At 37.8% G+C, this 19,041-nt stretch overlaps 1 pseudogene; it reads left to right on the top strand.

Annotated features, from left to right (window-relative positions):
• LOC122802419 overlaps nucleotides 1–17,499 on the top strand; it is a 107,238-nt pseudogene extending 89,739 nt beyond the window's left edge.
• Nucleotides 17,500–19,041: the final 1,542 nt, after the last annotated feature.

Here is a 19,041-nt window from a genome sequence, read left to right as displayed (position 1 = left end):
ATATATATATATATATATATATATATATGTGTGTGTGTGTAGTTGTCGGCATTTGCATGTGTATCTGTTCATATATTTGTATATATATGTATATTTCTCTGGATATTTATATGTATATATATATATATATATATATATATATATATATATACATATATATATATATATATATATATATATATATATATATATATATATATATGTTGCTACATCTATACATATGTTGTGTCCGTTTAGATAGTAATATATTTGTGCACACACATCCATCTAGTTGTAGGTATACATCCTCTGTACTGTTGCATGACTGGGCTGGGGTTATGCTTCTGACAACATATGATTTATGCCTATCTGGCATGGCTTAGTGGTAAATCATTTTGTGTATGGTGTACATGGTCCTGGATTCTGGCGTTGCAGAAGCTGTTTGTTTTGTTGCTGGGCAGAACACCGGCTGTTGGATATGGTGTGCTTAAGGCACTTTAAAGCGGTTGTAAGCGGGTTTGCGCAGAGGTAAGCACTGCTAACTTCTGGTCACAGTGTCTTACACCCAGTTAGCTTCTCTTCTCCTTTGCTTAATCTGTGTCAGCAGTGCTTAACCCCACACAAATGGACTTGCACACGCTTACTGGTGCTTACATATGGTTACTGCTGCTTATCTGTGCTTACGGCTGCTTACTGCTGCCTTATTCATTATGCTACTGACTCTTCACATGTGCATTTCCTGCAATACTCTTGTTCATAAAAATGCATGTTATTTAGTGGGTTTTGCATTACAAATATTGCTTATACCATGCTTTGCTGTGTAAAATAGACTGTGCTCCGCTGGGACTTGAACTGGGAATGCCTGCTCATCAATCGAATGCTCTGCCCACTACACTATTGCTGACATGTTTCATTTGCATATATTGTCCTTGTTATCCTCTTCAGCCTTTTAGGCTGCTTTCACCGTGGCTAAGCAATGGGCACAACCGCACACCTACGGTTAGCTGTACTCGGAGCTTTAGACACCAATACGGGGGTTTCTTCTTTTGATTTTTATGTCCTGTTGCTGTTGTACACATGGGAGACTGTTGGTGGGGATATGTGGACACCTATGAGTGGTATCGCTCATTTATTTCCACTTTCTGCTGTTTAACATTGCAGGGGCGTGTTTATTCTGAGGGCTCTGCTCTCAGACATGCCCCCTGCACTCATACATGCTCCGTGTAAGCCTGGGAGCTCGGGCAGCATGCCTTCATTACTATGCATTGCGCTGCTGTCCTGTTCATAAGCGGCTGCTTCCATGCAGGCCTAGACTAGTCCTGCATGGAAGATTAGTAAATCCGGGGGAATCTATATTTGAACTGGGTATTTACTTGATTTATCTACTCAATTCTTATATTTAACTTTACAGCTTGAAGATTCACTAATCTTTCAGGTTCTGTAAAATCTACAATGATTAAATATATCCCAATATATGCATATATTTTTATTACATTCCACTATTTGTCAGTGGTTGTAGTTTGGATTATTTTCATCTTTTGGTTTTAGAAGTTTATTTTCTAATTACTATGCTGCAGCCAATAATGAAATATGTCCATATGATTTATTTACTTTGACTCACGTTTGTACAGTACTTTTATAATACAAGTTATTCTGCTGATCTCTAAGATACACATGTTGAGAGTTACAAAGTTTAAGTATTTAACATATGTAAAATATAAACAGACAGATAGCTACATGCCTAAATGTCATGGATGCATGCATATCATTTCAAGGTGTACATGATTTATTTATGTAATTTTGTCTATCATTAAAATGTTTTCCACATTGTCTCACACTAGTTAATTAAAAAAATGCTCACATTTCTTGCTTCCAAAAATAAGTACTCATTCCTAAAAAATGCCCACATTTAATATCAGACTTACTCAAAAAGTTACTTAAACATGACAAAATGTATAAACAAACAGTTATCCAGAATACAGCATTACTGCCAAAATGATCTTAATAACTAAATTACAAAAGATTAAAGTAGTCAGGAATATATCTATAAAGCTAACAGATCCTAACATAACCCAAGTACTACCAATATAAAAGCATACATTTATCTAACACTTTGAATAATTTGCTAAAAATCATCCAAAAATAATCCTGAAAAATTTCAAAAAAAGTGTAACCCACGCAAAGCCCTGTTCAACAGACATCTCAGTCAAACAATACAATTACCAGTGAAATGGATGAGCAACAGTAATACAAACTAAATGATTTTAAACAAATGGAATACCTACAGATGTAGTTCATGACATGAGAATACTTTACTCTGCAAGCTTAGGGAACGTACTCATTTTCTAATTACAGAATGCCAGCTATTTCACGTGGAACATACCACGCCCCCACATGTAGAAGTACAGCAGCCACCCCAGGTGCAAGGTGGTAGGGGAAGGAACTGGGAGATCCGGTTAACTGGTAGTGCAGTCCTTGTATTCATTTTTTGTTCTGGCATTTCTGAATTCCAATACCAAAATGAATTCCAGTACTAGCTTGGTGGTCTGGACATAGGACTGAAGTGCATCAATGCATTGTATGTGGTATGAGTTGTAGCAAGCTGCTTGTTTGAAAGAAGTTTGCTACAGCTGTCAAAAATCAAAACTAGAAACTATTTCATATTTTAGGACTTTTTTACACTGAAAAGCATAGAGCAGGAAGAACAGTCACTCATAAGGTAAAGTGCACCAGATCGAGGAATGGTACCGGTTGGTAGATGTGCCAGCTATGCCTCTGCCCACATGTTCTATATACATAAAATATGTAAGGGTCTGGGATGTGATCATAGGATCAGAGGATCATAGGAAGTTACTAGGCTAATGGCTCAAAAGCCTTTTTCATTCTAGCCATTCATGCCTCAAATTACCCAATAATCAATGCCCATGAGCTAAAACCGTTTTGATATATGCCTGTGACTTAGGACATCTAAAAAAAATGTTCAAAAGTAGCACCTTAAATATCAATACTGTATGTTTACAAGAACATGTTTTGTGAAGAATGGAGAAGTCAAAATTCACAAAATGAATTTGTTAATTTTTCAGGGCAGATGTTTCATATGTTATTCATCTGGATCCCCACATATTCTGTTTGACCATTTTTATCCATTTTCCTTAGTCTGGATTACAGTTTTGCATTTATTTCACCAGCATGTGGTAACTTTATTATTTACATTGCTAGTGTTCTAAATATGATTTGCATAGTTTGTGACAGGTATATGAATGAGATATCTTATGGATCATTTTTTACTATTTACCTGACATACTTTCTCCACTTTTTAAATACTTTAGGTAATTATGCAACAGTTCATGATAGAATAGCAAGGAGCATATATTAATGTTTCTTATCTTTTTACCAGTGTTGCATTTTACTTAATACACAGTTAAATAGTTTTATTTTCCTATTTTAGACATGCCCCAGGATTCAATAAAATCCATGTAGGCTCCGCGTAGAGCCTAAGCAGAATGTACCCATGTACACGGCCATAGTTCCCACTAGTTAGCACACCATGCATATTAATCATGGGGCGCTGCTGAAGGAGAACATAGTAACACTGATATTCAATCCATTTAGGCAGAAGTGTTGAGGCTGGTCAGATGTCAGGTATATGGTAAAGCTCCCTGTAATGTTCCCTGCTGCTGTTAAAATGTGCTGTGAATTAATAGTTTGTGTTTTAAATGTCTAATTTTTCTTGAATTATTTTTTTTTTATTTAATGTCCATTTGCACTGTGCAGCACGGAGTGTAGCAATGCCAAGTCGTGCTTATACATAGACAGCAGACACCTGACAGACATCTAAAAATAGAAACCTGATGTAATTAATTATTTATTTCCACTTTTGCTTAAGCCTGTTTGTGCGATGCGCTGTGGTAGTTTAGCAGTATATGGGAAGGTACACTAGTCTGTATACTATCCAAGTAGCTAAATGGGTTGAGTGATGGTCTAAAGCTTTGTAGGTCCTGGGTTTGAGTCCCTAGCAGATATACCATTTGTTCAATGTAATCTAAATGTCTGTTTAATTTGAAAACATAAGTTTTACATTTGGAAGAGCTGCGTGGTACTAAACTCTGGTTATACCTGATTAACAGCTACTACTATTTGCATATTGCTAAGCTTCACTAAAAACCTTGGTTGTGTGAGTTTTTGCGATGCAAAGCCCCGCTCCGCTGGTTTGCTCAATAATAATTGCTGCAGCACTTTTTTGAATGTAGCTGAATGATGTGTAGGGGCAAGAAAATAGCCTATATTAAGGGCAATAGGCGGGAATTCTGCAGCATTTGTTGGAGTCTATCTAACTGATAGTATGCCATGTGGTGTTTGAGAGGGTGCATGCTTTCAGGTACAGAGATGGAGTGTGCAGGAGTCCAGGGTTTTTGTTGGGCTCCTGATATGCAGTTATGAACCTAGGCTGCTGCAGGGTTACTACCAGGGCTCAGAATGTAAGGCTGCGGCCTGGGCTCAGTTGGTCAGGGACCTTACCAGTGCTGCTGGTATCCCCCTCACTGGTGAGCAGTGTCGTCACCACTATGATGACCTAAAGCATAGAAAGAGGTGAACTTTGGACACCTGGGACCAAGAGGTGAGGGCTGGGCATGCCCCAAACATATGTTAGTGTTTTTTTCCAGTATTTTACTAAAATGCAAGCTGAATCTGTGCAAAACTGGTATGCATAATGGTGTGCTTCTCCCCAGCAGCTGCAACTGAGAAGGCTTGCAACATCCAGTCCCCATGCCGGGTACCTGGCCAGGTTGTGTTGTGAGTGTGTTAAGTATGGATATATTATGCTAACTGTAGTGCAATAAACAATAAAGAATAAAAAAAACTGTACTGCAATAAAGAATAAACAATACAAACTGTAGTGCAATTAATGGGCAATTAGAAGTGTAATGCAGTAAATGAACAATAACAACTGTATTGCAATAAACAGTAAACAATACCAATAACAGTAAGCAACAAGGTGCACAACAGGATTGTGGTGTCATAACATAATTGCACTAGAGCTCTATGCACCGTATGTGTATGGTAAAGTTGCTGCAGTCAAGTGTAAAACTGTAATAGCTGTAGAATGCAAAAGTAATGGCCTGAAAAATGTATTGCTCAGCTCATAGTGAAGTTCAAGGCTGTCTCCAGGCCAATGTCAGTCATATAATGCTCTCCTTTCCTCCCACTTCTGGAACAAAAGGTGTATGGGTGAGGTAACCCACCTTATGGGCAGATATTGTGTGTAGACTTGAGGGATAATAAACACTGGGACCAATAAAGTGTTAAGCAGCATTACGTTTACTGTTAGAAAAATATGTATTAATATGTGTATGCTTAATGACAAATTAATAATCAAGTGTTTTTAATATGCTTTTTATTCTATTTCTTATGCACTGTGATTTATATAAATTGAGTTTCATATGAGACCAAAAATATGCCTTATTGAAATTGCTGCATGCTTACTGAAACTTGCAAGTTGCCGTCTGACCTAGTAACTGCTAGCACAGCAATATTCTTGTTTATGCCTTGTGGAAATGTACTTGAGAAGCAGGTGTTAATCTGCTAGGTCAGAAGCATATGAATAGACAATATACCATTTAATAAATGTAATGATTCCAGACAGACAGCCTTGTTCAGAGGATGGGAACCTCTGCAGCTGCAGTAGTTTAGAGATAAGTTAGACAAAGGCTTATTAGAGAAATGAACTGCTAGCATTGTGTTCGATTTAGCTATAGTATCTTGAATGTAACATAAGTATCTAACTGAAAGTAACCAAGGCCATGTTGTTTTCCTCAGGATATTTCACATAAAAATTGTTTAAATCAGCAAAAAATCATGGGAAAGATGGTCAGCAGATGATGACCAAAAGGTGGTAATTCATTACGTCAGCATGGTAGGACAGGATTAATTTGATAACCTATAAAAATGAATGCATTTCCTGTTTCTGGTTAGACCAACTCTGTATTAGCACGTTTTTGTCTCCTTGCTGCAAGATTAAAGTGCCTTAACCTGAACCTACCGTGTTTTGATCATTTTTAAAGTATATTTTTCCTTTGACAGATTGGTCCTTCGAGCCGGAATACGTATCTCTCGCTCTGGACCTAGACCAGAATTGAGCCCAGTGGCATGCATCCGTATGGAGAAGAGGCCAAATCGTCTCTTCTGCTTTGAAAGACCTCCGACTGAATTGTCGTTCGAAAGAGGCCAGCCACTGTTTCTGATCTGGGATTGGAGGACGAGTCAACGATCCGGTGGATCAACTCACGGAGGGTCAGGTAAGGAGGAATTACCTTATTTTTGTTTCAAGATCAGGGACTAGTTACAGAACTATTCTTTTTTTGTCAGGTAAATTGCTTATGCAAATTAGAGACAGAAGAAGGAGTTACTGTTTTTTGTCATAGATCAGGGAAACAGAATAGGTAGACAGTTATTCTAGATAAACTGTGAAAAAGGTGTAGATTTGTGGTACCACGTGATAGAAAGGGTTATGTAACAATTTACAGCTTAGTTAAGACACCAATGGGAAATCAGTGCACAAAAAGTTCCCTGGACACACCCCTAACTGAAGACGCGAAGTATATGCAATTACAGCGTTCCATTAATGTTAAATATTATACCAAATGGGTCAATAAGTACAAATTTGAGGATAATTTAGATAAACTCGCACTTATGAAACTTGTAAAACAGTTAAAAATATATGCGAAAGGTCAATTAAAAAAGCAGAGACAATTAGGAGTCCCTCAGGCGCACAGGTGGCTTGAGGAAGCAAATCGTAGGGAGCAAAGAATTAAAAATTCAAAAACGATGTTTTTAGACAAAGAAGATAATAATTTAGTAATAGCGACGGCCCCTCCTTCGCCTCCTCCACTTCCGTTACCAGAATATGAAGCGAGTGGACGAGCTGATCCACCTCCGCTATACCCAGCTGTCCCTGCAAAAGCACAACCGTTTGTCAGGGATCCCATCGAGACCAGGTCTCGAACACATGACTTGAGGAGGGAAATTGAATTAAATGAGTTAAATAGAGCATCACAAGCTATGAGTGAAGAAGAGATATGTCTGCTCATAGAAGTACCGAATCCTCAGGCAGGACAGGCAGGACAGGATCCGATTCTTTTAGTTTATAGACCGTGGACACCGGAAGATATCCGGAAAGCCACAGAAGGTATTCCCCACCCAAAAGTGAATTTTAGGAAGTTTTTAGAAGATTTACAGGGTATGAGATTAAGTTACCATTTGAATGGAGAGGAAGTAGAAAAAGTAGTTAGACAAATTGTAGGTCCAGATTGGCACATGATTTGTGGCAACTGGAATCCTCGTGACACACAACTTAGACCACTCCCACATACTGATGCAGAACTGGATGGCAAAGTGAAAGGTCTAACATGCATACAGCAGGAAAAAGAAACAGTAGATGGGTACTATGCCAGATTATTAGAATGCTTTAACAATCATAGTGGCATGACAGTTCCTGAAAATCAAGCGAATGATTCCCCGTATGAACAACCATTGAAAAATGCATTTTTGAAAGGGTGCATTGCACCTATTAGTAGCTTCATTACGAAGCATATGATAGATTATCGAACAAGTAGGTTACAAGCCTTACTTAAATATGCTAGACATGCAGAAAGACATTTTAATAGTAAAAAGAAAAAGAAAACTAAAGTATTTTCAGCAGAAGATCTGTCAGAAGTATTTGTAGTGCAAACTGGGAAAAAGGGTAAAAAAATACCCAGAGAAATAAACAATCTGACAAGCGATCAGAAGATTTTGAAGAAAAAAAGAAAAAGGGTGAGTGTTTTAAGTGCGGGAAAAAAGGACATTTAGCAAGGGATTGCAGGCTAAATAAGAAGGTGACTACAGAAAATAAGGAAGATGAGAAATTACTATATGATAGTCAGGAATCATTGGGTGAAAGTGAGCAGGAAAAGGTAAGTGTAAATGTGATAGCAGGAGAAGAGGATGTGACACAAGGGGTAGAGGATGTATATGAATACACAGACATAGAAGAAAATGAAATTTTGGACCTAGCTCTTTTGAGCTTAGACCTTTACTTAGCAGACACAAAACCGGAAGTGATGCTTCTGGTGGAGGGGAGGGAAGTTAAATTTTTGTGTGACTCAGGGGCTTCACGCACCCTGATACACCCTTCCAAACTACCGGAAGATACAGAATCACCAGACTATATACTAGTGAAAGCAGCTAATGGACAGCTATATCGGGAGCCACTCTCCCGTGACATTACAATAATAGACCCTAACCACAAGTCAAACAGAAAGGCTGGGAAGGAAGGTGTGGAATAAACGCAGCTCGTACTGGTAAAAACCAATGAATCAGCCTGATCCAGTAAATTCTCTTAGAAACACCAACAAGTTTATTTAAACATAATCCAACGGAATAACATGAAGGTTAAGCGCTTTCAACTGGTGCAAATGCCAGTCTTCATCAGAACCATTAAACAGTGTTTGCTACTGAAAATAAATAGCAGCAATACCTGCGTTTTTTTGAAAAACCGCGCCAAATTCTTTTGAAGTGTTTTAAAGTGACAGCACCATATCTACTTAAAATATGCCTCAGTTTCAGCGTTTAACTGCATCAATCACATAAAACACATAATAAACATACTAATAAGTTTGCTAATAAGTTCTCCCTAGATAACGCAATATAAAATTAACTGATGCTCCAAAAAAGTATTGCATAGGTTCGTAATCATACAATTGATCATAAATATGAACTCAATTCTCTCATTAAATTTGTAGCTATTAGATGTAATGATAGTCTATACATGTAGGAAAAGAATCAGAATCAATAAAATTCATAAGATGTTAAAATTGTGTGTCCCCGAAGTTATATCCAAGTGTTATTTAAAAGCTGATGTTATTGGAAAACTAATATTGTTTATATATTACATGAATGTGTGAATATAACTAACTGTGACTCGTAAAATACTATATATACTACTGTATTGTAACTATATAAAAATGATACATACTCTATACAACACATATATATGAGTGCAGTTGCATTTGATTAAGTGTTATACCACATAAAAAATACCATAGTGAAAAATGCCGTAATGAAAAAATATATATGTTATGTATATATGTACTATGAAACAATAAAATGTATATATAGTTACTTATGTAAATTTATATACAAATATAATACACAATATAAATAACCATTAAATACATAATGAGATAAATAGATAAATATAAATATAAATGATGTAATATATAAATATTGTAATAATAGACCCTGTTTCAGGGATGACTTAGAAAAGTAAAATTGTAGTTTCTACAAAATGCCCATTGAATCTTTTGGGTAGAGATTTAATGCAGATATTTGGCATAGCAGTAGTTCCAACCATGCAGGGTATGGAAGCGCAGCGACAAATGGACACTTTTGTAGTGCAACCGGTGGGTGAAATGCATTATTGGTACAGCCAGGACTTGGTTACGACTGGTACTGTATTTGCCTGTGACACAAAAAAAATTGTATGTTTTTATAAAAATGACTCCATCCAAGTTGGGTGGAGTAAATGTAATGTTACTGTACAGTACAAATGTTATAGAAAACCAAATGATTTGAGTGGATCTTGTAGTACAGATTATGACTCATTTCTGAAATCTATGCATAAAACTCTTGATCAGGTACAGCACAATCCTGTACTTTTCAAACAGTTATCAGTGATAGATAAGAAAATGTTTCATGCAGGGCAGTCATTTCGTAACAAAGTAATGACAAAAGTAGAGGACTTTTATTTTGTAAGTGGGAAAAAGGCATATAAATGGTTACCTGAGAATTGGTCTGGCAGTTGTTTTTTGGTATACCTGGTTCCGGCCATCCGACACACTGCAGCTTTGCCTCAAGGGAGTATTCAAAATACTCGAGATGTAACCAAAAAGACTGCTAAGAAACCAGAGAATCCAGTGGGACGAATTGAAGCAGGGTGGAAAGACCATCGTAATGTGGAAACCAAACTTGTGCACATGGACTTGAGCAATGCTGTTATATCCTGGGCAGGTATATCACCCATGTATGGTGGAGTCAAATCAATATGGAAACTGTGAAAACTGTCTAAACTTCTCGAAATAATGAGTAATGCACCTTTTTCTGCCCTTAAACTGATAACTGATGAACTGAATGCCATGAGAATTGTAGTACTTCAAAACTGAATGGTTCTTGACTTCACCCTAGCGATGAGAGGTGGAACTTGCGCTTTAATAAACAAAGAGTGCTGTGCGTTCATTCCTGACCACCAGCATGAGATAAATGACCATCTCGAGGTGATTCAGCAAGTGTCGGCCATGACCAAACCAGGCCCAAACCCTCTGACAGAGTTTTTTCAGAATACCTTTGGGGGGTGGGGCACCATCTTTATAAACATAGTGATTGCTATTGGGGTAGGTTTACTCCTAATAGGAGCTTGTATTTGTTGTGGAATCCCCTGCATGAAGAAATTAATTAAGGAATTCATAGATATATCTGTATCTGAAACTATGTATCAAAGTACTGAATTTGAAGAGCTGCTAGAATGCGAGACGCTTTCATAAAAGTTTAAACTAAATGACTTTCTTAACTGCAAATCCTAAATGGAAGAGGTTAGGAAAAGAAGCAAACTGTTTATCCTTTTTTGAAAATAGAATAAAAAGTATTAACAGGAGGGAGATGTTAGAAAAATATGTATTAATATGTGTATGCTTAATGACAAATTAATAATCAAGTGTTTTTAATATGCTTTTCATTCTATTTCTTATGCACTGTGATTTAAATGGTATCACATTTAACATCTATCATCACATCTATCACTGCCACTGATAACACTTTTATTTCTCCTGATACTACTACAAAGCTACTAGGTATAACTATTGACAACAATCTTAACTTTGATTCACATATCAACAACACAATGAAAGCAGTTAACAAAAAAATTGGATCCCTTTATAGAATCAAACCCTTCCTTACACCTGAAGCTAGGACTACCTTAGCTAGATCTCACCTTATCTCTACCCTTCTATATGCTTCCCCTATTTACACTAATCTTTCTAAAAACAACCTTAACAAACTTGCTACATCTTACCATAATATTGCTCGATTTGCTACAGGATCCCCTTTTAGAACTCACCACTGTCAGAACCTAAAACAGCTAGGTTGGCTTGAACTTCCTAACAAGTTATTTATCAACAGCTCTTAATAGCTCATCAAATTCTATATCAACCATCCAAAACACCAATACTCACTAACCTCATTACTCCTTATAATAACCTGAAACACCTACGTTCTTCAAACAAACTGCTGATTAATATTACCAAGCCCAAAAACTCTGCAGGTGACTGCCTCTTTTCAAACTCTATTGGAAAAATGTGGAACAAACTTCCTAACAAAATCTCATCCTTGCCCACTCTTCCACTATTTAAAAAACAACTGGAAATGCATCTTAATAAACACTGGCTTTGTTCTTGTACCAACCCTGATTGACCTTTCCTTCTTCTTTTCTACTACCATAATTTCCTCCTTCCCTTTTTCCTATATCCTGACTGTTCCCCTCTTTAATCTCATATACACTGAAAAAAAAAAAATTTTTTTTCTTTCACATTACTTTGTCAATTTGTTACTCACGCTATGTATTATCATGTGTGTATTGCAAGTAATTACTTATTTGATTATTAATCTTATCTTGTAATTGCTTTCTCCTTTTATATGTGTTTTACATGTACTAATTCAATTTTGTATACAATCTACTAACTCAATTTTGTATATAATCTTTTCATCTTTGTTTTCATCCTTTTATCCTTCTATCCTTTTATGTTTTTTGTTTAAACTTGTAATAACCATTGGAGCTTTTCTCCCCGGGCCTCCACTGAAAATGGACATACATCCAGCTGGACTAGCCCGGTCAACAAATGTAAAATAAAATAAAATAAAAAATAAATAAAAAAATTATATAAATTGAGTTTCATATGAGACCAAAAATATGCCTTATTGAAACTGCAGCATGCTTACTGAAACTTGCAAGTTGCCCTCTGACCTAGTAACTGCTAGCACAGCAATATTCTTGTTTATGCCATGTGGAAATGTACTTGAGAAGCAGGTGTTAATCTGCTAGGTCAGAAGCATATGAATAGACAATATACCATTTAATAAATGTAATGATTCCAGACAGACAGCCTTGTTCAGAGGATGGGAACCTCTGCAGCTGCAGTAGTTTAGAGATAAGTTAGACAAAGGCTTATTAGAGAAATGAACTGCTAGCATTGTGTTCGATTTAGCTATAGTATCTTGAATGTAACATAAGTATCTAACTGAAAGTAACCAAGGCCATGTTGTTTTCCTCAGGATGTTTCACATAAAAATTGTTTAAATCAGCAAAAAATCATGGGAAAGATGGTCAGCAGATGATGACCAAAAGGTGGTAATTCGTTACGTCAGCATGGTAGGACAGGATTAATTTGATAACCTCTAAAAATGAATGCATTTCCTGTTTCTGGTTAGACAAACTCTATATTAGCACATTTTTGTCTCCTTGCTGCAAGATTAAAGTGCCTTAACCTGAACCTACCATGTTTTGATAATTTTTAAAGTATATTTTTCCTTTGACATTTACCTAAATAAATCTGTCTTAATATTTGCATTATGGCTGTATTCATTGCATGTCTGTTCTAATGTCACTGCAGTTAAGTGTAAAACTGTAATAGCTGTAAAATGCAAAAGGTTTGGCCTGAAAAATGTATTGCTCAACTCATAGTGCATTTCAAGGCTGTCTTGATGCCAGTGTCAGTCACATAATGCTCTCCTTTCCTCTCACTCCAGGAACAAAATGTCTATGGGTGAGGTAGCCCACTTTCTGGACAGATATTTTGTGTAGACTTCACAGATAATAAACAACAGTACCAATAAAGTGTTAAGCAGCATTGTGTTTTCCTAAATAAATCTGACTTAATATTTGCATTAGGGCTGTATGTATGTCTGTTCTAACTTGCTGCCATCAATTGTTACATTATTTGCAGATGTCCCCTGCAGTCACAGCTTTGGGTTCTACTCCCATGCCTGCCAACTAAGGCATGACAGCTGTCTAGTTTACTTGATGTACACAAATATACCTCTCAACTGTCATGATTTTTTGTAATGTAATTACAACTGCCTAATCTGTCTATTCCATGATTATCAGATAAATGATTACCTGAAATGCAATATATTTTCAAATTCATTTACAGAACACCTTGGTAGTTATGTAAGTCAAAATTATGTGAAGCTGTTTCATGTAGCTGTGTACCTGCATTTGTTACTGCTTGGCCCATACTGTCTTATACTAACAGCCTGAGAGGCATGTCCATGCTACATCAGCTATAGAGGAATTGTAGTCATTGTACTCACAAATGACACTGCACATCTGTGGAAGTATGTAGTAGTACTCTGTGTGGTAATATTACCTTTGAGGTAACTAATGGTATGTTTTTCTCTCTCTCCCCATCCCTTATCATCTTCAATTTATTATTGTTATTTATTATTAAGATTTAATATTAGCACATGTTGTTAAACTGTTTTGTTGGCCTTATGGTTAAATTCATACTGGCTTACTGTAAATATACTTACTGTTATGTTGCTTAATGTTGTGTTACACATAATATACCTTAATATGTATTTGGATTAATCAATATTATGTTCCATTCTGTTAATACTAACATTGGTTTGGTTATTATTAACCTTAACATATTGTTATAACTACTTTACTACAGTGCATCAAGGTCGGCCGGTTGCTCATGATCCGCCTACCTTGCCTCTTCCCGCCATGGCACCTGGTCCCAGCACATCTTGGAACCCAGCCTGGTGGTGGCCCTTCTGCTGCCCCTGCACTACCTGTAGCATTGGGTAGTACCACCCCATGGGATGAGGCCAGGCCCCCCCTGGGAGTAGTGGTGGGGGGAGTTGTCACCTGTAACAAATTGCTGGGTTTGGTGCATGGGATCAGTTACCATGGTTTTGGATGATGCCTGCATCGGACAGAGAGCATACTGGCCACCCTGTTGGGGCAGGGTCACTCCTGGAGCACAGCCTTTACCATTGCTACCCTCGGGGAAATGACGCAGGTGTGCCAATACTCCCATGGGAGGAGATGTGAGTCATGCTGCTACCTTGTGAAGTCACATTGAACTGAGATTCCACAGCACCCTCCCCATCCAAGGTGTTCACCCCCTCCAGTGTCACACATCTCCCCTGTCTGCTGTCTTGTCTGTCTGCTAAAGCTTCCTCACCTATCCAACTTACTTCCCCCACTCGTACATATGTTCCTTCCACAACATTCCACTCTCACCTAAAAAAAAAAAAAAAAAAAAATGGGCACCTGTCCCAAAAAAAGAAATATCGTCCCATACATACCTCTCCATTTCACACACTTATCAACTGGACACACATAATTTGGTCTAAATGGCTTAGCAAAGCAATTATGTTGTCCTCATCCTTCTCTCAAGGTGAGAGTCCAAAGTTATCTACAAATTCTGTCAAAGTGCGCAATTGTTGCTGTACAAGAAATGGATAGCTATGGTTCTTTCCACACCCTTCCTGCACATACCTACCTGCCTTTCACTCTATTTTCCTCCTGATTGGCCCCCATCTCACCACTTTCCTATCTTCCCATTTTCTTTTCTTTATGTATTTTTAGCGAGACATTGCACAACGCACTGCGTTATGCAGCTTTGCTTAGCTCAGCTAAGTGGAGCTATATTGATATATGTATTTTAAATGATAACAAACACCTGTCCCATATTTTGAACCCAAGAGCATCACACCTGTAGACCACTGCATTAACCTGCTACACCACTCAGCTGTTAATTAGAACAGGTGGTTTGAGCAAAACATAGTAATTGCAAGTTACACTCATTAAGTCTGTTTAAGCAGAGCTGTGCATTGTGCTGCATCATGCAAACTTGCTTAAAGAGTAATGGAAAAATTGGAGGAGTACCTTGGAGTCTGGTGCAACAGTACACCACTAGAAAGCCAAACACAGAATAATGAATGTAAGAGAGGTTTCTAATAGTAGGTAAATGTCAGCTTTTATCAGCACCATTTACAAATACACCTGCTAAGGCATTACTAGCAAAATACATGTTCAACTGAGAGTGCAGAAATACAGTTCTATATTATGACATCAAAATGTCGTAATATTGAACACCTAAACATCGAACCGTATTCATCAAAATGCATTTACGCGAATCAATGAATACTTCCAGGGCAAAGATGTAGTTGGCCAACTACACAGTGTTGTCCTTTTCTCCACTGTAGTGCAATCTCAGACTTGGTATATTTAGTTGAGGGGTGTGGGGGGCACAGCATCCCACACCGGGGGATGTGGGGGGCTAAGCCCACCATATGGGTGGGGTTGTTTTAGGTTAGGTTAGGTTAGCTACGTGGGATTGCGGGGCAAGTGTTTTTTTGCACTGTAAGTATTCATCGATTTGCATAAATATGTTTCAATGAATATAGGTCGATATTTAGGTGTTCGATATTACGACATTTTGACATTGTAATATAGATGCCAGAAATACATCTGTATAAAGTTATGCACATAATGATGGCTGTAAAAAAGTATGTCGCAGCATGTATGTGTGTACTTGTAACTTGCAAATACACCTGCTGTAACAGTGACACAGTAGCTGAGTCTGTTAAATGGCTTGCAAACAGTACATTTTGCCACACACAGTCCTGACTTCAAATCCATGGTGTGTAGCATTTTAATTACATTATTGTGAAGCCACCAATTAGTGACTGAGGCATGCACTCTTTATCCACACAATGCATTTCAAATGAAATCTCTGATTTTCATTGATGGAAGTCACAGGCCTGCAGATAAGAACACATATTCCTATAGCAAAACTAAAAGTGCATAAAGTGCCACATCATGCATTAATATGCATTCACAAAGGATTTTAACTCAGGTAATGCAAATGAGGCCCACTAACATCAGAGTACAGTACAACTAACTCTCAGGATTGTGTACTGCACTCTGATATTTGTGGGCCTCAATTGCAAAACTAACATACACATATGAAGCCCCTGCTAGTAACAAAGACTGCCAGCATACACATCCGAAATGAGTACCAGACTGTAACACATGGCCTGACAGTTGTCCCAATGGCGGACATAATGTTATATTTATCCCCTATGTTGCTCAGGGACACAACAAGCATGTTGCCTAGTACTCTGTTAATGATATTATTGCCAACCATACTTACCTTAAACACATGCCTTAATTGGAGTTGAATGGGTACTCTCACTCTGGCTCTGCATCTACAACAAGGCTGACACAGCTCACACAGTTACTCCTACAGTTTGTTGTCCTACAAAGTGTTCACTGTCTCTGCCTAGGCCTATTACCCGCAGCAGCAGCTGCAGCCTGTAGCATACACATTTCTATGTAAATGTAACTGCTACAGACCTACCGTCTGTGATGATGTAGTTTCCTCAACCTAGTAATGTCCAGCACAGCATATCAGAAAGGGCTTCTAATTTACAGGAAGGCCTTATATCTTGTACAGTGGTTGCATGTCTTTGGCTGATGATAATGCAAATCAGCTGTGTTGGCTGCAATTAGTATTTCAGAGCCACAGATTGGTTAAAAGGCAATCACCTGCTAATGAGAAGCATGTTAAAAGTCAAACTTGCTGGCTATGGGGAACCATTTTGTATGAGACTTTCTGCACACAGAAAACACATTTGCAAAAACATAAATACCATCACATATCAACAGGGGAGTTTTGCACTCCAGCAGGTATGTAACCCTTTTGTTTACAACTGGATGCAGATGTGTGAATATACTTATGGGGAATAGGGTTTACAGCATTAAGCCTTTCTGAGAACTGTAATAATGACATGTCATTGATCTCCAGATTTGTTACACCTATGGAGGATGAAATATACAAGGATGGAATGTTTTTTGTCACTGTGGCACACTGTTGTCATGGGATTGTCCCTTTACAGTAGTTGTAATAGCACACTGCTATTTGTTTGAAACTGTTGTTTTCACATATTATCAGGGGGGTTGTCCCTAGGGGACACACTACAATAGACTCCAGTGTTGGGTGTATGATCATACAGTAGTATCTGTTGTGGCACACACAGGAATAGCTGACTATTGCTAGTATCTTAGTTGCATCCACATGCTTAGGATGTTTGCACACTGTGGAATATGACATTTGCGATCAAGCAGTGGATACTGTCAACCATTCTGTTCTTGCTGTATCCCTACTTAGTGTACTTCCATGTTTATCATCTTGACATGTGTTCCCATTCTTTTGTCTTTCAGGAAACATGTACCCAAGATGTGGTGCACCTTTTACGGATGCAGAGAATTATATTATACTTGAAGGCCTCTGGCAACACCATGAACTCCTACTGTCCATGGGAAACCAAAACAGGGAACAGCGGACAGCACAGTGGGCTGACCTTGTCTGTGACATGAATGCCACAGGTCATCAGAGCAGTACATATGAGCAAGTTTGACACCATACAACAGACATGATTAATGCTGTAGGCAGAAGACCAGCAGATGTAGCCAGGGATTGTGGCATCACCTTTGGAGGGCCTGCAGTGGAACAACCACTCTCAGTCACTGAGGAATTTCTTGTGAATCTAGGCACACATGACAGCTCCCAGGCATCCATCACACTGTACATTGTGGATGTGGTTGCCACAGTTTCCACAGCAGAGGAACATGCAGGTAAGCTTAGTTTGATCACCATTGCAATACTGTAGCATTCAGTGTGTCAGGGTGTACATACTCTTATGTGGGTGTCAGGTCTGTGCTTGTTGTGGGGGCAGGGTTTAACTGCAGTTTCCTGCAGTATGAGGTGATCTGCATGCCAAGGAAGTTTGTGGGCTGGTGCATGCATGTGGGCTGCTCAGCAGAACTTACTGAATTTTAAAATATTCACACCCATGTAAGCAGTGCAGCATGATGCCTACATGGAAAAAAAAATGGGTAGGCTTATCAAACTCCCCCCATGATTTGTCAGTAATGTTGATTTCCACCTAGATGTTGGCAGTAATGATTTTATTTTATTTTTGTATTTTTTTATTTTATTTATTTTTTTATTCTAATTACATTACATTTAATTTCTATGATTGACATATGTTGGAGAAGTTGTTTCTGGCAGAGATGAATGCGTATTTTTAATATGTGCATGGAAAGAAACTTGATTTTTTTCCCTTTAAATTGCAGCGTAGCAGTTATTGTGATTGGTTACATTTTTTAAGTGGCTGATGATGTGCAGAGATGCATAGTGTTGATTAAAGTTTGATGATATGCTCAGTATCTGTATAGTATAGACTGTTTTTACACACACACACACACAATTAGTAATAATTAGTTGCCACAGTTGAGCACTCTGACTTCTCTCCCTGTATAGAGTCCATATTTATAGAACATTTTTCCTACTCATTGTCTAAACTTTTGTGTTCCCTTTATATGTATTTTCAGCTTTGCAGAAAATAAATGCAAGATTATAGGGAAGATATCTTATCAAGAAAAGGATTGTCTTGCTTGAAAAGGGTGAAGAACAGCTGAATAAGTTGAAGCAGAACTGCCTCAAAAGCTGGTTCTTAACCAGAGGTGTCAGAGAGCAGTGTGAGGACCTCAGTCAGTGATGGTTATCCAGAGAGGAGTCAGAGTGCATCCCAAAGATGGACTATAATATACCTCTGAAAAGGGCCTCAGACATTGACATATTATTAGCATATATCATAATAATGTAACAAAGTCAGCAGCTCTTTTATGCCCACAATGCAGACCATAAGGAAAAGGACAAATTCAAATGTGCTGACAATATAGAGTAGTTAATCAACTAAGAATTTTTGGACAAATGACGGGAAACCAGAATAAGAAATACAGTTTAAAATGAATGGACAATTATTCCATTCAGTGAAAAAAAAAAAAAGACACCACTTTGTTTTTCTCATGATAAGTGGTGTTTTTGTCTTATAGTAGATTCTTTTATTTTAGAAAACTGGACTAGTCAAAAAAATGTAAAAATGAGAAAAACATGG

Source organism: Protopterus annectens, chromosome 5.part0 (genome assembly GCF_019279795.1).
Source record: "Protopterus annectens isolate FY-2018-M chromosome 5.part0, PAN1.0, whole genome shotgun sequence".
In the NCBI taxonomy this organism is placed as follows: domain Eukaryota; kingdom Metazoa; phylum Chordata; order Ceratodontiformes; family Protopteridae; genus Protopterus; species Protopterus annectens.
Note: the sequence above shows the minus strand (reverse complement) of the source record. Positions and strands in the feature narration are given on the sequence as shown.